We start from the raw sequence: 22,606 nt of genomic DNA on the forward strand, positions 1-22,606 counted from the left end.
TATGGTAGGGACAAGGAAATTTATCAGTTGCCAGTGGGGACAACCCAAGGGACAATAGGACCCCAACAGCACCTGAGTAGATTAAGTGCAAAACAACACCATGACACTAGTGACTAAAAAGAGCCCCCAAGCAATGCCTGTAAAATTAAAAGTTCCTCTCTCTTGTCTACTTAATGAGGAATGAAAAGCTGCTTCTGTACACCAATTTCAGTCTAAGAAAACCCTAACAGAGAAAGTGATCTTTGAACTTACTGCATATTCAATCAAATTATCCTGTTAACTCAGGAGAAACTCAAACTGGAAGGTTACTCTTGTACTTAATTGGCAACTCACTCACCCCTTCCCCTCAACATCTAACAACCTTTGCCAATGAGTGGAAATCGAGAATCTAGAAGTAGATGTTACAGACAATACAAAAAATTGCTTTTTTGGTGTATTGTATACATTTAGATACTGCCATTCATGTAATGTTCAATATCTAAAACAAATGGAAAATTATAAATCTAGCACTATGGCTATTCGCAGGAGTAAGACATGGAAATCGTATGTTCCAAGCCATGTGCTGGACCATGCTGGGTTTTCTTCACATGGAATTGCTTCAACAAACGGCTGGAGGAGCAGTGAGAATATATAGATGGCATAAGTTCAGCTATGAGTCTGCAATTTTTGAAGCTTGATTCTGGAATCATGGGCATTCACTATTGCGTGTTTTCACTTTTCATGTATTTGCATTTTTTTGTTTTGTTTTTTGTTTTCCTAGACAGAGTTTCACTCTTGTTGCCCAGGCTGGAGTGAAATGGCACGATGTCAGCTCACTGCAACCTCTGCCTCCCAGCTTCAAGCGATTATCCTGCCTCAGCCTCCCAAGCAACTGGTATTACAGGCATGCACCACCATGCCTGGCTAATTTTGTATTTTTAGTAGAGATGAGGTTTCACTATGATGGTCAGGCTGGTCTCGAACTCCTGACCTCTGGTGATCCACACACTTTGGCCTCTCAAAGTGCTGGGATTACAGGTGTGAACCACCATGCCCAACATGAAATTTTTTATGATTAAATTGTTTATGATTGATTATCATTAACAATGATTGTGACCAATTTAAATGTCATGCAATTTATTAAAATCATAAATTGATCATACTTTAAAAGCAGCAAGAGAAAAACAAAACAAAACTCTGTGAACATTATCAGAGTCTGCTAGGTCACCTACTCACTGCTCTTTAAGTTGATGAATTAAAGGGAAAGAATATAAAATGCTAACTTTTCTTAATGTCCTGTGTGAACGGTTCAAGGTAGCCAAGTCATCTAACAGATAAGGGAAATTCTTCTTTATGGCAATCCAGCTGATAATGAAAAGAAATTTTAGAAATAGGGAAAAAGAAAATCTTAGAAATAGGAAAAATAGAATGAAATAACCAGTTCATTCAATCTCCATAAGTCAATAGTAAACTATTAGATAAAAGTAATGGGGAACTTGATAATGAAGGGATCCAGCTGTTACCCACCTGGATCCATCAAAATTGAAATGTCAGACATTATTTGCCTTTGAAGGAGGTTTAATGTAAATATAATGTCACAGCGTCACAATTAAAGTATTATTTATTTTTTGAAAACCAAGATTTAAATGAAATCTCTAGGCTACAAGAAATGCAGGTGAGCAAGGAACACGTTAAACAATAACAGAAGGTAAAAACATCTAGAGGACAATTAATCTAATTTCTTCAACAATAAATGCATGAAAGAGGTATAAAAAATGTAACAACTAAATAAAAGGAGTAAATGTTGCTGGATTTGTGTTTAAAGAACCCAATTATAAAATGATTTTTTGGCTGGGCGCAGTGGCTCACACACATAATCCCAGCACTTTGGGAGGCTGAGGCAGGTGGATCACCTGAGATGAGGAGTTCGAGACCAGCCTGGCCAACATGACAAAACCCTGTCTCTACTAAAAATACAAAAATTATTCAGGCCTGGTGGCACATGCCTATGATCCCAGTTACTTGGGAGGCTGAGGCAGGAGAATCACTTGAACCCGGGAGGCAGAGATTGCAGTGAGCCAAGACTGTGCCACTGCACTCCAGCCTGGGCAACAAAGTGAGACCTTGTCTCAAAAAAAAAAAAAAAAGTAAATAAAAAGTAAAATAAGAAAGATAAAATAAGACAGTTGGAAAAGTGTAAATATTCGTGTTAGATAATATTAAGTAATTATTTTAAAATTTGTTACATGTGATAGTAGATAGCTAAATAAACAGATAGATATAAAATATTCATGCTGAATTGATTAGAATAAATTTGTATGATGCTTTAGATTTACTTTAATATACCCCACTACACAAAATAAAAGATAGTAGGAAATAGATGAACCAAGGATGGCAACATGTGAGTGGTTTTTGATGCTGTGGTACAGGTATTTGAGACTCATTGTACTCCATATTATTGTGAAGGTATAAAGATTTTCATAGTAAACAGCTTCAAACTGTACCATCATAAGGTTAGAATAAAAATTCGCTGCATGCCAGTTTCACACTTGAGATGGTTTGGCTGTGTCCCCACCGAAATCTCATCTTGAATTATAGCTCCCATAATCCCCATGTGTTGTGCGAGGGACTCCATGGGAGGTAACTGAATCATGGGGACAGGTTTTCCAGCGCAGTTCTCGTGATAGTAAGTCTCATGAGATCTGATGGTTGTATAAAGGGCAGTTCCTCTGCACATGCTCTCTTGCCTGCCATGATGTAAGATGTACATTTGCTCTCCCTTTCCCCTCCACCAGGATTGTGAGGCCTCCCCAGCCATGTGGAACTGTGAGTCCATTAAACCTCTTTTTCTTTATAAATTACCCTGTTTGGGGTATTTCTTCATAACAGTAAGAAAATAGACTAATACAATCCTTTTCTGGCTTTCCTTGATTGTTAATGTTGATATACAGATTATACAGATTATAAACCTCTTTTTCTTTATAAATTACCCAGTCTTGGGTATTTCTTGATAGCAGTAAGAAAATAGACTAATAAAATCCTCTTCTGGCTTTTCTTGTTCATTATTGTTGATTATACCGATTACGGGAGAGCAACCTGCTTGTTCAGAGGAATAAGCAAGTTCCTATATGGATTCTCTTTGTCATTGTTTCTATTTAGTATCTCTCTGCTCTTCAAGCTCTACCAAGAATCTTTTTTTTTTTTTTTTTTTTTTTGAGACGGAGTCTCGCGCTGTGTCACCCAGGCTGGCTGGAGTGCAGTGGCGCGATCTCCGCTCACTGCAAGCTCCGCCTCCCAGGTTCAGGCCATTCTCCTGCCTCAGCCTCCGAGTAGCTGGGACTACAGGCGCCCGCCACCACGCCCGGCTAGTTTTTTGTATTTTTAGTAGAGACGGGGTTTCACCATGTTAGCCAGGATGGTCTCGATCTCCTGACCTCGTGATCCGCCCGCCTCGGCCTCCCAAAGTGCTGGGATTACAGGCTTGAGCCACCGCGCCCGGCAAGAATCTTTAATGGTAACATTAAACATTTTACTTTGCTGGAACTGTTGCCAGTGTGAGAGGAGCTGGAATGGTTTGAACTGAGATCCTGTCTTCCCGTTCTGTAACTCTTCCATCCCGCCAGCCCAGGAGTTCACACTGAGATTCTTCTCCAGGAATCACCAGTTCCATCTCTCTGAGGCTGCCTTGCCAGTCTGCTGTAGCATAAGAGAATCTAAAATCTTCTTCAGTTTTCTAAGAAGCAAAGGGTTCCTTTCTGAAAGTTTCTCTTGAGATATGAAACTTAAGGTTTTCTTGTTTAAAGGTATCTTTAGCAGGTATTTTAAAGAGGTTTTGGGAAGTCCTTTCTCTACTTTTCCTTTGGAGTGTTGACTGTGCAACTTGAAAGCCATCAGAGAACACTGATATGTATTTATTTTTTACTAGTCAAAATTTTTGCTCTCTCTATGCCCTAGAGCTTGTGCTGGTATAGAGTGCAGCTGAGCCCCTTCCTCCAACCTAGTTTCATTCTAATAAGTCAAACAAAACTATAATGTTCTCTTTTCTCCTTAATAATTCAGGTTTATATCATTTCAACTACATTTTTATCATCCTCTATCTTTCTAAGTCTGTTGATCTTTCTATTTGCTGCTCTTTCAAAGTTTTTCAAAACATTTTCTCTTCAAACCTGATGTAAAACAATCTAAAACAGCTTAATGCAGGGAAAGCAAAATGAAGAAATGATCCTGATGCTTACGTGCTAACTCAGGCATGAATTTCCATTTCTCTAGCTTTCCAAAAGTTTTGTAGTTATGAACATGCTCGTATTTCTTATTGCTCCATTTCTTAACACTTTTTATACCATTGTATCAATTATCCTTGCTTGCACATTTAAAACTGCAATGAGATACCATCTTACTCCTGCAAGAATGGCCATAATTTAAAAAGTCACAAAACAGTAGATGTTGGTGTGAATGTGGTGAAAAGGGAACACTTTTGCCCTGCTGGTGTGAATGTAAATTAGTACAACCACTATAGAAAACAGTATGGCGATTCCCTAAAGAACTAAAAGTAGACGTACCATTAAATCCAGCCATCCCACTACTGGGTATCTACCCAAAGGAAAAGAAGTCATTATATGAAAAAGACACATGCATGTTTGTAACAGCATGATTTACAACTGCAAAGATATGGAACCAATCTAAGTACCCATCAACCAATAAGTGGATTAAGAAAATGTGGTATGTATACACCGTGGAACACTACTCAGCCATAAGAAGGAACAAAATAATGTGTTTTGTAGCAACTTGCATGGAGCTGGGTGGAGGCTATTATTCTAAGTAAGGTAACTCAGGATGGAAAACCAAATATTGTATGTTCTCAGTCATAAGTGGGAGCTAAGCTATGAGGATGCAAAGACATAAGAATGATATAATGAATTTTGGGAACTCAGGAACGAAGGTTGGGAGGAATGTGAGGGATAAAAGGCTACTTATTGGGTACAGCATACACTGCTTGGGTGATGGGCACACTAAAATCACAGAAATCAGTGCTAAAGAACGTATCCATGCAACCAAACACCAGCTACACCCCATAAACTAGTGAAATGAAAATTTAAAAATAAATTATCATATCTGGAAGATCGTAAATGGATTGATAAACTATCAGTCTCCCATAATGTGTGATTATTGATTTTCTTTATTGGCATTATCACTTTTACTCATAGCAGAACTCATGGTTCTGATTCATTGAGCATATGAGAGGCTCCAGGCGCACACCAGGTATTCCGTGTGCATTATTTCAATTGAGCTTCATCACTACCATCTATGCACAACTATTATTATCTACACTTCATAGGTGAAAAAAAACTGAGGCTTGCAAAGGTTCATTACGTGGCATAATTCTCTCACAGCTAATGAAAGAAAAACTCAAAATCACAAGTAAGTCCCCCTGAGTCCAAAGCCAGGGACTTTAAGGCCTGCACTATTAATTATTTCTAATATTTTTTATTCAAAATTGTTTCCCTCCTTTCCCTCATTTAGTATCATCAACTCAATCAGAGTATTAAGCATTGTTAAAGCAAGTTGTGTGAAGAAAGTTTGAAAAAATAGGGTCACACAAAGGAAAAACACCAAGCTTCAAGAAAGGCATGACATACGTCTTTAAGCACTGGCTGTCAAATACATGGCCCACTGGTATCACTTCAGGGAAGAGATTTAGGATAGACAGGGGTCTGCTTGATTAAGTAAAACTGCTCTGACTAGACTCGTGATTCTCCATAAAATTTTACAGTGAGAGTGCAAACCTTGTCAAAATATTTCAAATAATAGCTTAATTTATTGAGCACTAATTTATTGAGTTCTGAGTTCTTTACATCTATGCTCTCATCTAGCCCTCCCTATTGGCAGCCGCACTGAACAGATGAGGAAACAGAGACACAGAGACATTAAGTGAATTGTCCCAGATAACATGATTAGCAAGAAATTTGGCCCCATATCGTTCTGACTGCAAAAACTGTGCACTTAAAGAGAAAATCACTGCATTCCAGCCTGGGCAACACAGCGAGACCTTGTTTCAAAAAAAAGAAAGAAAAAGAAAGTCATGTCTACCCAGAGGAATCACAAACACACAAAAAAAGAAATCAGAAAGCTGGTTACAGAGGAAAGAGACAAGGTTGGAAAGGGTGGGAAATAGGAAGCGAACACTTTAAGTTGTTTTTGAAATGAATTTAGGCTGTTAGGCTACAAAGACAAAGAATTTAGAAACCAGGGTTGACATTAGTCAGAAATTGCTTTCAGCTGCTGCCAGTAGCTGAAAAAGCATTATTCCACTGGTTTAAACAACTGAGATTTTATTTTCCTATATAAGAGCATTCTGGGAACAGCAGTTTAAGGCTGTTTGATGGCTCTGCATAGTACCACCAGGGCCTAAGCTTCTTATAGTTTTCTACTTCCACACAAATGTTTTCCATTATCCACATACCTCTTAGTCTGCAATAGCTGCAGGGATTCCAGCCATTACATCTCCAGTACAGGCAGCAGGGAAAAGGAAGTTAGACAGTATAAAACAGTATCCTTCTCAGCTTCGATAACCTTTCAAAAAGGACTAAGAGGCTTTCATTTAGATCTTATTGGCCAGTCACACGGCCAAACCTGTTTTAAGGTGTTTAAGAATTTAGATGGGCTTACTGTCTCTTCAGAGAAATCTGAGGTTCTTGTACAAGGGAAAAAAAAATCAAACAGAAGAAAATGAATACTATTAGTACTTAGCAATCTCTGTTACAGGCCAGGGCAGAAAAAGTATTTTTAGCCAGCAGGGCAAAGTCTAGAAACTGTGGTTTCAGTGAAGTGTATTGAATGAAGTGAGGAGGAAGCAGGGCAGTCCAGAGTAGCCAGCCTGTCTTAGATGCAGGGTGAATTCTTAATCACACGTCTTTTTAATTTGGTTGCTTTCAAAGCTTCTGGTATATAGCTTACATTTAATTTTGTGGATTTAATTCTCCTCAGACTTCCCATCACTATCAATAAAAATCTTGGTAAGGGATAGACACATGTCCCAAATGACTTCCTATGGGACCATGATTGAGGCTACAGTCACTTTGTCAAAAATTTCTGCATTTAAGATTCAACTATCTCAGGGTATTCCATACCTTTAGCACACCCCTTTCCTGTCTGGGACTTCTTTTCTTATCTAGTTTTACTTCTGTGTTTTCAGATGATGAATTGGTTGGATCTTGTGACATGCTGGTTCTGTCTTGACTCCCCTAGGCAATTTTGTGAAGTTCTATGTGAACTAATCCCAGCATGTATAGTTATATATAGTTTCCTAAGTTGATGAATGTGTAACACCTAGAGACACTGTTATAAGGCCCAAATGGGGCAATGTTAAAAATGCAATACCCCTAATACAACACTTTGGTAGTAGACAAAATATCCCAGTGGGTTTAGTGGCTCTTATTCATATTCCTTTTATTTATAATCATATTATTAGAAGTGAAAATCATGACTTGCATTTTTATTACTCCTTCTTGCCCCAAGAGATTTTGTTTTAATTATTTAAAGTAGCTAAAACTTTAAAGGAATTACTTTATACATGTTGATAGGTATCAAGCAGGCAGCATCAAAAGAGAAGAAAGAAGACTGAAAAAATGAGAGTTAGAGAGAAAATGGAAAGGAGCAAGGAAAATCATTCTGAGAAACCTAGGAAATAATATCTTGGTTGGTAACTGAAATGTTAATCTTTACCTTTGGGGGATATTCGGTTATTGACAATGTTTGGGTTCAAAAAATAAGCGAGAAAAGAAGCTCCAATATGATGCTCCTGTTTGTACTTCTAACAGCCTTACCCCACACATAACTCTGTTCTGGGTCTGGTCTTACAGATATAAAATTCATTTTATTGGGTACAGGCAATAGAGTTTTCCTTTTGCCTATGGTGTGGTCTTAAGAGTTTCATTTTGCCTTCTCAAACAACTCAAATCCAGGGTAGCAGGTTTAGGATTGGCTTAGTTTGAGTAGGATTAGTTTGAATAAGTTCAGCAGAGGGACATCCATAGTTATCTGGTACCTGGCTTTGAGGGATTGGAAATGGTAGATAGTGGCCCTGAGCGTGAACACCCACTAAAGAAGGCGGGCCATCCACTCATGCCAGCCTTCCTCAGGAGGTATAAATTCCCGTGATACAGAAATTTGAAGGAACCAAAACATTTGCTTTTGGCACTTGGAGGAAGTGGCTCAGTTGATGACTATTTCGACTATCACAAGAAAGCATACTGAGACTAAAACACAGCATAGAGATACTTCAGGAAAATGGCAAACTGCTTGATATGCAAACATGAGCATTTCTCAGATCCAGAAGTGGGAAGTGATGTCTCCTGCCTCGAAGTCACTCTTAGGAAAGAAAACAGTTGGAGGAAAGAGAAGCCAACATATGGCAGGTGTGACCAGCAGAGATATGAATGTTGCCAACCCGAACATCCAAGATAGACTGTCCTTGCTTTTATTCATCTCCTAAAATATTTCTACATGTAAATCACCCACAACTATGTCAGATCACAAGACAGTTGCAGTTATATTTAATTTTATTTAACTACAATCATAATGAACAGCATTTATATGTCAGTATAAAACACATTTTATTCTCAACCAAATGTTTTGTCGAAGGATGAAGGTCTAAGAGCCATCAAAGAATTAAGAATTAAGTTTCTAACTTGGGAACAAGGGTAGTTCTGTTACAAGCAAACTACAACGTTGGAAGTACACAATTTAGAAGAAAATGTAAAAACTGTAACTAATAGAAATTAGGCAAAGAGAAGTAAGTTCCAATTGCCATCAAAACATTCACATTTTATGTATTTAGTGAATGAAATGTGAACATTTTATATTTATATATAAATATTATACATTTTGTTTACCATAGTTGATTACATAAATAATACTTGAAATGTGTTTGTGTATATATGTATATGTGTGTGTTTATTTATTTATTTGGCATTTATTACTTTTACAGGTACCATAGTAGGGACTGGAAATGCAACGTGAAAGAAAAATGTTAAATCTCTGCTGCCTTAAAATGTAAGTTTCATTATTTTTTAAACATGGAGACAACTGCCATCGAAAAGATAGCTTGTTAAACTCACATATCCCATGAGGAGGGGACGGGCCACCCCATGGGGCCACACGGAAGCACTGGGGTCTGACAGGAGGCAGAAGGGGCTGGTGAAAATGTAGGCAAGAGTCTTTAATGTGGTTTCTGTTAGGAGAACCACAGGGCAGAAAGTTTAGGTTTCAATAAGTTCAGCAGGCTCTGGGCAGAAGAGCTGTCCTTCGTTGTATGGTACATGGCTTTGAGTGATTAGAAATGGTCCTGAGTGTGACAGCCTGCTAGAGAAGGTGATCTAAGACGCTGCCTGTGGATTGGTTGACTTGCATATTAGAGGAGCTAGGAGTAGTTTATTTCTGGGAACTAGGTAACCCTAAAGGAGCCATCCCTCCAGTGATAACACTGTCCCAGATGTCAAAGCATCAAAATACATAAAATAAAAAGCCATGGTTCATACAGCTATGTACCAGGATTTTGCTGCATAGCAGAAAGTCAGATAGCAAACCTTTGATTACTGTAAACTGAAATAGTGGAAATGGTGAGAAATTCTATATGGCATTTATAGAGGAAGGAACTATTCTAGACCAGCAATCAGAGAATACTTCCTTGAAATAACATCTAAACCAAGTCTTGAGTAGTATAGAATGCAAAGGGGGGATGGAGTATGGCTAGAAGGAGAGGGCAGAGTTCACAGCATGTGCTGTGTGACCTTGACTTATAAGTGTGTTTGGGAGGATGAGTGTCATAAAGGAGTCTAATATGACTAGAGTGCACAGCAAGAGGTGAATTAAGAAGAGGAAGATCATTAGTCAGACACCAGCTATTTACTGAACAGCTCCTAGGTATGAAGCTTCTGCTGTGAACTAGAGTTTGATGATGTGGGAAGGGCACAATTGTGGACGGCCTTGGAATTCACGTAAAGGAGCTCAAATTTTATCCTAAGTGCAAAGGGAATCCATTGAGTGATTTTCAGGGGTAGAAGGAAAGGCTGTTTCACAAAATGGGGATTTGATATTACCATGTAACTCCAGAACTAGCTCTGGGATTCATTGAGGAAGAAAAAAAGAATTGACAGCAAGTGGTGGGGCAAAGGTTTACTTTGAAAAGTGTTGGGTTTCTTGATTTTGCATACATGTTCTTTAACAATGGAGTCTGTAGTATGTTTTAAAGTTTGTCAAGAGAGTTGAGGCTGGGCTATAGGACATCATTGTGGCTGCTATTATCTCAATAGCAAGGAAATGTTTTATCTGCTCTTTCATCATGTGAATGTATTCTCAGTGCAAGTGGAAAATGATAAATTAAAAAGCATCTTTCAAGGTTGTGAAGCTGATTATTGCCTGTTTGGCAGCAATGTTGTTTTTCTCTTTATTTTTTGTACAAAGGGAGGAATTGAATCAAAACCTTAAAAACTGCTAAAGGCATGAGTTTGGTTGTTTGCTCTTGAAGTATCTACATAAATTTGGGTTTTTAATAACTTTATGCCAATAACCACTTGTTGAGGGCTCTCAAGAACTTTAACTGTGTTACCACATTTATCCTCTTGCAACTCTGCAAGATAGATAAAGGGTAGGAATAACAATTTGATAACAGAGGTTGTTGGGGATTAATTTTAAACAGGAGAAACTGCTCTTCAAACCCAGCTCAACCTACACAAAAGCCCAGGCTTTTCACTTCCATATTATGGATCCTGCCTCCAGTGTGCTGCATCGTATAACCCACAGTCCACGGATAAGAGAAAACCTCACAGCCGGGGATCTTGTGGCTTAATTCACAACATACACTGAGGGCATCTGTTAGGCCACAGCACAGCTCCTGACCTTGTCACCCTTATAACATTCAATTTAATTGGTGTTTTCCAGTGGCAATCATCTCATTTAGGCCTTTGCAAGGATAACCCAGTTTCCTATATGAGCTTCTGTCCATTCCATCCAGATGAATAGGTGCTGTTTACCAAGATTGCTGGAGAAAGTCAAGCAATGGGAGCAATGGAGTCTTCCCAACATGGTAAAGATCTAAGTGACACCCTAGGCCTCATGATATATCTATGGTGGGGATGGGGGGAGTATATCTTAAAGATGTATTTTCAGGCACTTAAATGACCCTCATTCTTTAATTCCAATGCCTTTGATAGGGCAATAAATAGCCAGATTATCACAAAAGAAATTAAAATCCAGGGGAAATAAATAATCTGTGCTAGAAAATGTCTTTAGGTATGCCAGAGAGCTAAAACGCAAAGATTCCAATTAGTAGTCACTCATGTGTTTTAAGCTTTTCAAAATAAATTTTCCCTTTTGTTTATTACAGTCACTTCATAAATGTCAAGGAAATTTCTTACAAATTGCAAGAAAAAACAAAGGACAGAAGGAATGAAAGATGGATTATCTAATAAGAACCCATTTCTGAAAATTTAATTTACTTACAGAGTTTATGAAACAAAATTTTATCGGATCTTGTTACTTTAGGTAAAAAGATAATTTTACTTAAACTTCATAGTCATATAGAATTTGCAACTACTCCTATGAAAGAGTGCAGGTAAGGATTCTACTGTCTCGGCTGGCAAAGCATGATTTCTGGATGTGTCAGTGAGTGTGTTTCTGTAGGAAATTGGCATGTGAGTCAATGGCCTGAATGGGGAAGATCTGCCCTCAAGATGGGCAGACACCATCCAATCAGCTGAGGGCCTAGATAGAACAAAAAAAGCAGAAGAAAGGCAAACTTTCTCTCTCTCTCGGAGCTAGAACACCTTTCTTCTCTTGTCCTTAGACACCCATACTTAAAATTCTCCAGCCTCAGGACTCCAGGACTTTCACTAGTAGCCCACCAACCCCACTTCCCAAGTTCTCAGGACTTCAGCTCCAGACTAAGAGTTACACCATCAGCTTCCATGATTCTGAGGCTTTCATATTTGTACTGAGCCAGCCATATTGCTGAATCCCTGCATCTCCAGCTTGTACACAGCCTGTTGTGGGACTTCTCAACCTTCGTAATTACATGAGCCAATTCCCCTAATTAATCCCCTCATCTATCTATCTATCTATCTATCTATCTATCTATCTATCTATCTATCCATCCATCCATTCATTCTACTGTTGCTGTCACTGTCTCTCTCTGGAGAACCCTAACTATTGCCCAACTGCACTGATGCATAGCTCCCTATTTACATTGTTACCTTGTGTATAGCAGGTCATAGTCTGGAAATTGTCATTTAACATGCACAGGTGACCCACTAGACCACATATCACCAGTGACTTCAGATCCTGTCTCTCTTGCCTGTCTCTTGTTCCAGCTGCTATTGAGTGCCTTGCTGCACATGGACTCCGACCAATTGTAGGGAAGTGTCACCTGCCTCCACCTCACCTCCTGCCTAGGCTACATAATCCTCCACCTCCCTAGTATTTCTATTGATGTGAAAAGGTGAGCATCAACAAGCAAGATCCTACTGCAGTTTGTACAACCTCAACCTGGAAGTGCTAGAAACCTGATGGATGCCCAGCAGGGCGAAACTTTGACCAGTGGGAGATGAGAACAGTAGATTATTTCTTCCCTCACCCACCTCACTGAACTGAGACAAAGTGACTTTTTGGAGGACGTTCTCCAGACCCAGAAATCAGCTGCATTCTGTAGTTGCCTCTTTCACTTTCTCTGCCTCACTCCCCTTGTCCATCACTCCTGCTCTCCAGGGCTGGCCAGCCAAGCAATAGCACATCGTGCTGCCTCAGACTCTGCTGTATAGGAAATCCAGACATTTCTATGAATATCTTATTTCAATTATTTATATCGATACAGTGTGTTTACCAAAGTACTTTTAGAATAATATTTCATTGAAACTTTTAATAAGAGGTTTTGGAAAGAAAGTCAATGAGAATAACTAATTCATGCCCATGATAAAGTATAAACAAATTATGTAAAATAGATAAATTCAAGCTTCCCGAAGTTCCATGGGTATAATCCATGCAGTTCTCCTGGGTTTTAACCACTAAGCCTCCCCTTCTTAGGTATACTCTTGAGATACCACCATCCTTGTGTTTAAAATAAGAATTTCTGCCCATTTTTCATCCTTGTTGCCTTATTTGTTTTGTTCTCTGTCTCCTCCTTTTCATGTATGTTTTTCAAAGAGGTTTCATGTTCTCTTATTTTATAGTCAATGTCCTAGACATATCCTTGTCTTAAATGTACTGCATGTTGGTTGGGTATACAGAATGACTATCTAGGTTCATGATTTCACCTCTGACATTAACAAACTTGGTGGTCTCCCATGAGTTAATTAATTTCCCTGGACTTTTTCTCATCTCTAAAATTATGATAAAAATAATACCTACATCAAGACTACATAAAGATTATGTGTAAATTCAATTAGAGCAATGCTTAGCAAATAGTAAACTTACAACCATATATTTGTTGACTTTTTTCACTTTTGCTACTATAATTCTTTGAAGAGAGGGAAGAATCACAACTTTAAGGTTAGAAACACTTGTAATCAAACCCCAGTATACAACTGGAGAGTTGCTTCACCTGAGCAAGTGATTTAACCAACTCCGCAAGTGGACTTAATGTCATGTTCCCTTGTGGACTCACACAGATCCACAGTCCTTTATCTGAAACCCTTGGCAATGGGATGCATTTAGTAATTCAAAGTTGGTCATAATTTAGAAATGTAATAAGGTACACATACAGTATACATTAAATAACACCCCCAGTTGGGGACTGGAACAGTGCCTAGTAATCAAACACAGTAACATTTCCACTGAAAAACTTATGAAAATGTTTATGAGGTGGAATATATAAAAAAAAAATCTAAAGAGACTTAGTGGAATCAGATCAGGTTTTACCACTAAACAAGCTTACATATGTTTGCAATAAAATTTTGTTTTCAGACTCTCTGCTTTTCTGAATTGGAAAAACTGAACTGTGGAACTGAATTTCCAATGACCACCAGGACACAAGTCCCTGTGTCAAAGGAAATGACTTTACTTCTCAGGGTCTTCCTCCCTCCCTCCCTCCCTCCCATCCTTCCGTCCATCTATCCTTCCTTCCTTCCTTCCTTCCTTCCTTCCTTCCTTCCTTCCTTCCTTCCTTCCTTCTTTCCTTCCTTCCTTCCTTCCAGCCCTCCTTCCTTCCTCCCTCCCTGCCTCCCACCCTTCCCTCCTCCCTCCCTCTCTCCCTCCCTCCTTCCCTCTCTCCCTCCCTCCCTACCTCTCTCCTTCCTTCCGTCCATCCTTCCTTTCTTCCTTCCTTTCTTCCTTCCTTTCTTCCTTCCTTCCTTCCTTCCTTCCTTCCTTCCTTCCTTCCTTCCTTCCTTCCTTCCTTCCTTCCTTCCTTCCTTCCTTCCTTCCCTCCTTCCTTCTTTCCTTCCTTTCTGTTACCCATGGTGCTCAAGGACAGGGTCATGCCTCTGTGTTTGCATACACTACTATCCTCCAATGCCAGGAACTTCTGCTTTCCTTTACTCATCTCCTTCATCTAGTCCTTAGATACACATTTATTGAGCACCTACAGTATACAAGATAAAATACTAACCTAAGGAGGAACATAATTTAGTAAGACATGACTTACCATCTAGAAGACAGAAACATATAAAACATATAGATGTGCTGCTAGAAATAGGGAGGGGTTTTGTATGCCTTATTCTCCCCATTATATACTAGACTAAGCCATTTGAAAAACAAGATGTTCTTACTCATAAATAGGCACTAAATAATTGTCACAAAGCTGCAGGCAATTCCTTCTTTTTATATGCCATAAATCCTCAAGCAGTTTCCTTTTAAGATATCTCTAAGGTTCTATGTTTTAATGAATAAAAAATATTACCTATTAAATTACTCGCCTAAACTTCTCAATTGTCATGAGACTCTAAGTGCATTTGATACATAAATGTGAAGTTAAATTCTACTGAAACTGGGATGCTTTATGTTTTTGTAATCTCTAAAAGACTAGATCTTTTCTTTGTCATTTGGACTTACTCATAGTCAAATTTCTCTATAGGGATATTTTCTTATGATCTTTTGATATGACATCTTTTATTAATGCTTTTAATAAAAGCCGAAGAAACACATCAAATTAACTGTAAAAAAATCAGCCAACCCCATTACTTGTTACCTATTAGAGATGATGCCAATATCATGAAGATATAGCATCCAGTCTTTAGTTCTCCACTCAGTTTTATGTGTTGCCTAAACCTGTTCTTTGTATTTGATTTTTTTGTTTTGTTTTGTATCAATAAACATTTACCTCTGTTTGTGGCCACAGAGGTGTCCAAATATTTGTTCCGTCATCATTGCCCTCACTTGTTATTTATTGAGTACACCACTCTGTCCCCATGGTGTTTCCAAGTGCCAGACGTGCCTCATGGCTGGAAAATGTGACTCTAAAGGCGTTCGCACTGTTTCTCTCTCCCAACACTCACGTATCAGACAACATAAACAATCTCTGAAATCCCAGGCTGGCGGTGTTAACAAAATAAAAAAGATGTGCATCTTTTCAATATTCTTCCTTTTTCAATTTCTCCCTATTCAATTGTGAACCAGTTCAAACCAGTTCAGTTTGGTAGATAGACTAAATAGTAAAGGAACAGACTGTCGACAAGTAGCTCAGTTCCATTTTTCTTTTAATTGTAAAATCAAGCCCATGATTTCAGCCTTTATTTCAAGTCTTTTTCTTCTGAAACTCCATGGAAAGCCTAGAGTGCACAGACACGTATCGCACATGTATCTTGTTTTAGACCTTTAGCGTCAAGGTGATGCTTGGGGCAAATATTTAGTCAGACAATTCATAATCTTATCAAAATAAGGATTTATAAGGGAAATACTAACACAGAGCTCACAGTAATGTAATGAATGGTACTGGGGTAATCATCTTGATTCTTCACATTGATATTTGACAACATCCTACTCAGCAACAGCTGCTTTATCACTGCCTTTAATGACCATAAACCAGAAAATCTTGCATAATTCAGCAGGAATATTCTGTAGGCCCTCCGTCTGTCTGAGGATGTCTGCTTGCTGAACAGTTTTGTATCCCAGGGATTTCTCAACGAACAGGTGCATCATTATACCCACCAGCAATTGGCTGAGTAGCGAGTAGCACATAATTCAGTGTGTACTGCCTTCTGATAACTAACATAAAGAAATGTACTTCCTTAAGGAAGGAAAAATAGAGAACCATTTAACTTATCCAAATGCATTTAAGCTGCTGTTTTAGGGAAGACAATTTGGATTCTGAACAGGTGTTTGTGGTTCAGTCTCAATCCTCTTTTCACACTCCTATGATTTTTGCTCACCAACATAACTACCTAGGGCAACATTATTTTTTAACTTTGCAGACATGTACGATTTCTGTGTTAATACATACTGGGAGTTCATAAAATACTAATTAAAGTTGGATCTTGAGAAATTGTCTATTCAGCCAAAGAGAAAATGAAACAAAGTTTTAACCTATGAACTTATATGGTTACAATAAGAACGTATTCAAACTTTGATTTAAAGTCCAGTCTTCATTGGCTGTCCACCTCATAGCCTTTTGAATGTATCTTCATGTCTCTGAACTTTTACTAGTGAAACTAGAAGCTGGAATTGCAAAAGGCTTAGCTGTGTGTCTTTGGAGAATTTGGAGAGGTGGATAGAGGAGCACGACACTGAGACTTTTAAAAGTATACAGAATGTGGAAAAGTGCGTAAAGTATAGATTCTTAGTACAGAAAATGTAAAATGTAGACAGGAAGGCCTGTGACAATCAAGAGGTCTGAGATTCTAATGCCCCAATAGGCTGACTGTGTGACTTCAGCCTCATCTTTTGTATCCAATGGTAATAATGATAGTATACCATTTACCACTTATCCTAAAGGTTTATAGGGATCAAATGGAACAATACAGAAATAATTTAAGAAAGCATAATGTGATATAAAAGTATATAATAAAGTTGTTATCGATGAAGTGGATATTGATATTTTACTGAAGAGTAAAGTTGTTATTGATGACTAAATCTCTCACAAATGAAATTCTTCTTCCTTGAGCAGATGGCCACTGTCAGTGTTAGACTTTATCATCCTTTTTACTACCGCTTCTCGCAGTTGTCCCCCTGGATTCTCTCTCTCCAGTATTCCAACTCTTCAAGTCCTTCCAAGCTTCACCCAGTGGCATTTTTGATCATGTCACTCCCTTTCTTAAAATACTTCTGAAGATTCCCTATTGCCAAGTCACTCGACTTAGCTTAGAACTACAGTAAGAGCCAACATGAAAGTTCCATCAATTCAGAGTAAATGACATGCCCAAGATTCAGGAACCAATCACCGGCACCAAACAACCCTAGCAAGGCTCTCAGATGTTTCTCCAGCCTCTGCTCCTCCCCTTAGACACGAGCAGCTTCTGGCTGCCTGGAGCTCTGGTGGCTCCTTAACCTGGCAACACATCATTCTCGAGCAGTGTTAGCTATTTCCTTCTCCATTTCTCCAGCCAGCAGTATGTCTCTGACATAGCAGTTGAATTTTAATTATTTACTTCTAGACTGCTCTCCACCCAAAGGCACAAAGCAAAATGCTTGTCTTTTTCCTTTTGGGCAGTGCCATCGGGTAGAAAAGAACTGGTGCCAAAGAAAGAAATAGCGCGTGTTTGTTGAATGAATGGACCTGGGGCACATCATTGGTTTCTGCTCCTGCCATAGGGAAGAAGTACTATGGATACAATGTTTGCTTAATTCCAGTTCACTTGTATTTTCTTGATCTTTCCTCATTGAGTCTCTCAAAGTCCAAGGAAGACTCAAGTGAGTCTCTTTTTATAAGCTCATGTTATAGATTTTTCATAATTCCATATTAAATTAATGAACAAAAATGACTATCAACTGCTAGCCTCTTTTCTTTCTCAATTTAACTTTTTAACAAAAGCTTATATTTGCCCTACTTTCATAATTTTTTATGTTACTATAGCGTGTTTAAACATACCAGAGTATATTAAATCTGTTAGCACCAAGCAAGCACTCCCTTTCTACCCTTTAGCCAGCCTTCTGCTTAGTTGTTATGTTTCAGCATTAACCTTGCAACCTGCTCTGGTCCTGCCTCAGAATGCACCATATAGTAGTATCACTTTTTGTAGAGCAATTTTACTACGTGGTGTATTCCAAACAACACTGACCATGCTCATAGAAGACCTGGCTTTTCTCCTCTTCACAGGACTAGCCACATAATTTTCAGGACCCAGTGCAAAATGAAAATGTCGAGTCCCTTGATCAAAACACAGAGAAAAAAAAAATCGTTTCTCCTGTGATCTCTCTCTTGGGGTGCCAAGGTATCTTTCCTTTGTTAATAAATCTGATAGGGTTACTTCTACTTATGCTGTGCTGTCTTGGGTATGGAGACAGACTCTCAGAGTGAATACAGAATCTCACAGTTATCCAGGCTCCAGGGTCCCTTTCTAAAATTTAGAGCTGGTGGCATACACTCAATCCTGACCTTCCCCAGCACCGACTACCAGATTCTTCCCAGGGCTAGGGGTTGCCTCAGCCCCTTGGGTGAGAACAGAGAAGCAGGAAACTAAGAATCAATCCCGGAGACATGGAGAGGCAGAAGGAAGCTGCCCCTGTACAGAGTCTCCAAGCTTGCTGTAATAATCCATTGTCCCCTCGCATTTCACTCACAAAACACAATGTAAAATATAAAACTATTTAGAATCTCAAGATGGCAACTGTAGAGCATTTAAACCCAAGCATGGCTCCCTTCTGCACATCTGCACATGAAGTTGTGTGCAACTGCACTAGCTGCACACCCAAAATTGCCTTGCCTCTTCACTTTCAATACTCACTGTCTACCCTTGAGACAAAAAAAAAAAAAAAACTCCCTGAGTCTCTGTCTATATGAGCTCCCTCTCAGTTTTGTTGTGGGGTTATAAAATAATTTTCAGGATTTTAACTTGCTGTATCCTTTGTGAACTATCATCCAATAAGTGCTTCATGTACCAATAACTTGAGGGCACAATATGTCTAATATGACTTCTTGGGTTCAAATCCAAACGCTGTTGCTTGCTAGCTAGAGACACCTAGAGTCATGATACCTGCCATTTACTTTAAAATACTTCAGCTTGTATAGTGGAATAGTGTGTATGTGTGTTACTTAGACTAAACCAATGTCCAGGTACTATCCAAGGAAGTGCATTTGAGAAATGGCCAGCCACCACATGATCATGAATGCACAATCCAGAAGTCAGCGGGCTTTCTTTCCGAAAGGGCATAGCCTTGGTGGCTGCTACAATCATTCCTTTTATTCAATATTAGCTATTCCTTTGCTAACAACTATACTGGCTGCCAAATTATGGCTTTTTAACTATGGAAAAATAATGACTTATAAATCAACGTAATAAATGTTAAAAAATACCTCTCATTGGTGAAATTGAAAGCCTTCAAGATAGTTGGATTGCCTAAAATAATTTAGGAATACTTCCCACTCTTGATGATCAGAATGTAAAAACCCCAGTAAAGCATACACAGTTAGAGATAACACATCAGGCTAAATCCTTCAATCTATCCATAAACTCTGGAGTTTGGGGCTGTATGTGTGACAGAATCCTTCCTGTGCTGTCTTGGAATTTTCTCCCGGAAATCCTGCAAAGTAACAGTTGGAGCATGTGAAAAAACAGAGTTAAATATCCTTGAGCCAAAAGAACAGATCGTATAATTTGATGTTTTTTCGTGCACATGAAAAAATGTTGAGTTAATACGTGACATACATGTATCAAAATATCATCTAAGATTTATGTGTTAACTGTAACAGAGTGCCACTGACTGGGTGAATTAAATAATAGAAATTTATTTTCTCTTAATTCTGAAAGCCAAAAGTCTAAGGTCAAGGTGTCAGCAGGGTTAGTTTCTTCTGAGGTCTCTCTTCTTTACCTGTAAACAGCTATCTTCTCCGTGTGTCTTCATGTGGTCTTCCTTCTATAGATGTCTGTTTCCAAATTTCCTCTTCTTATGGGGATACCAGCTGTATTAGATTAGGAGCTATCCTAATGACCTCATTTTATCTTAACCCTCCTTTAATGGTCCTATCTCCAAATGCATTCACATTCTGAAGTATTAGGGGTCAGGAGTTCAGTATGTGAACTTTGGGGGGACACAACTCAACCTGTAACTATTTGTTTTCATTATATAATAAACCTGATACGGAGGCTTGAAGAGTTAACTAACTTGAAATTTTTGACACCACTGCTGTTTACCAAGAAGAATATAAGAGCTATGCAGTCGGAATTGGCTTGGGTCAGTTTACAACCCTTGGGAAATCCAAGTACAGTCTGTGTGCCTCAGCATCTTCACCTCTAACATGGTGATAATAAAAGTATTGACTTTACAAGATTGTTTTTAAAATTTCATATGTTAAAGAGTATGATGTGTTTAACACATAATAAATAGTGTTTGCAATTGTAACAGTTTGAGTATCCCTTAACCAAAGTGCCTAGGACCAGATGTGTTTTAGATTTTGGATTCTTTTAAATTTTGGAATATTTGCATTATCATTATACCTGGTTAGGCATTCCTAACCCGAAATTTTGAAATCCAAAATGCACCAGTGAGAGTTTCCTTTGGGCATCATATCAGCATTCATATCATAAAGTTTTGAGTTTCAAATTTTCTGATTACGAATGCTGAACCCGTTTTGTCATTTATTGAATGAATGAGGAAATAAACGAACCAATCAATCAATCAATAAGACTAGTTCTACTCTTTCGTTTACAAAGTAATAAATTAAAAGCAAGCAAGTGCCGATGGCATTCAGCTTTTCAAAGATAAAAACCTCTATTAAATAAGAATTTGAGAGCCATGGACTCAAATCCAATTTTTTCCCCTTTTACTAAGTCACATAACTGCTTTTGAATACCAACTTCACAATGTCCACCAAAGTGATGATTTCCATCTGGTTGTACCAAAACAACAGAGGAAATGTGTCTGATTTTCTGAATTGAAAATGAACTAAGACCACGCTATTTCAATTATTGAGTCTTTCTGCATATTTGTATACGGTTTATATTAATTTAGTTTAAACTGTTACTCAATTAATTTTATTAGGTACTTAATAAATACCTAATTAGGTCAAATATATTGTTGAAAGAATGTCACATGACTGATGCTGAAAATAACTTATCATGAACTAGATTAAGCCAGTTTGATCACATCCATCTATTAGGTTCTATTTGGTGGATCTTAACCACTAGTAACTACAGGTTAGACGATAATTAGCTATTCCTTGACAAGACCTGTTACCAGATTTTAATGAAAGAAATCCTCAGACCATAGTCTGTAAAACATCTAAACATTTCCTAGTGAATAGAAATGAACAGTCATGCAATCTTTTTTGTCAGTTCAATGAAGTCCCAGATCTCTGCCATCTTGGCATGTCTCAAAACTCATTGCACAAAAGAGTCACTTGAGTCAAACACAGGATTAAGCTAAACCTCTCTCAGTGTCAGGCAAATAAAACCCTGCTATACTCACAGGAGAACACAAGATCATTCAGGGATCAAAGGTAGGGGACCATTACCAAGGGCAAAACATAAAGGGTCTGCTAGATTCTGTATCCTCTGTATTCATGCAAAGGCAAGGGGCTTCCTTAAGATATGTTTGACAATTCACATATTTTGAATACCACTAATTTCAGTTATGCTTACTCTTTCTAGCATTCATTGTGCTGATTAAAAAAAAAAATACCACAGGGATGATCTGAGGTAAAGGAATTCCAAATAGTTTCTTTAAAGTAGCTGCTTTGAAGTGTGTGGTCATTCTGATTAGAGAGGGTGTTTAGTAGAATATAATTTTATTTTATTTTTTAGAGATGGAGTCTCACTCTGTCACCCAAGCTAGAGTACAATGGCACGATTACAGCATCACAGCTCACTGCAGCCTTAAACTCTTGGGCTCAAGAGGTCTTCCTACTTCAGCCTCCTGAGTAGCTGGGACTACGGGTGGCACCAGGTGTAGATCTGGCTAATTTTTTCTTTCTTTTTTCTTTTTTTTTTTTTTGTCTTTTCTTAGAGATGGAATCTTGCTACATTGCCCAGACTTACAGGCGTGAGCCACTGTACCTGACCTGGATTCTTTTTTTTTTTTTTTTTTTGAGACGGAGTCTCACTCTGTCGCCCAGGCTGGAGTGCAGTGGCCGGATCTCAGCTCACTGCAAGCTCCGCCTCCCGGGTTCACGCCATTCTCCTGCCTCAGCCTCCCGAGTAGCTGGGACTACAGGCGCCCGCCACCTCGCTCAGCTAGTTTTTTGTATTTTTTTAGTAGAGACGGGGTTTCACCGTGTTAGCCAGGATGGTCTCGATCTCCTGACCTCGTGATCCGCCCGTCTCGGCCTCCCAAAGTGCTGGGATTACAGGCTTGAGCCACCGCGCCCGGCCCTGACCTGGATTCTTGATAGTGACAATTGGCTGACCCTAGGGTGTAGATAGAAACTTGGACATATGTGTGTATCATACTCTTCATACTAAAGTGTTTTAAAATAAATTACACATATAAAACTTATCTTGCTATCAACTTGCCTACATGAAATTTGTAGAAATGATCCTTCTAGAAAAAG

Source organism: Theropithecus gelada, chromosome 7b (genome assembly GCF_003255815.1).
Source record: "Theropithecus gelada isolate Dixy chromosome 7b, Tgel_1.0, whole genome shotgun sequence".
Taxonomy (NCBI): Eukaryota; Metazoa; Chordata; class Mammalia; order Primates; family Cercopithecidae; genus Theropithecus; species Theropithecus gelada.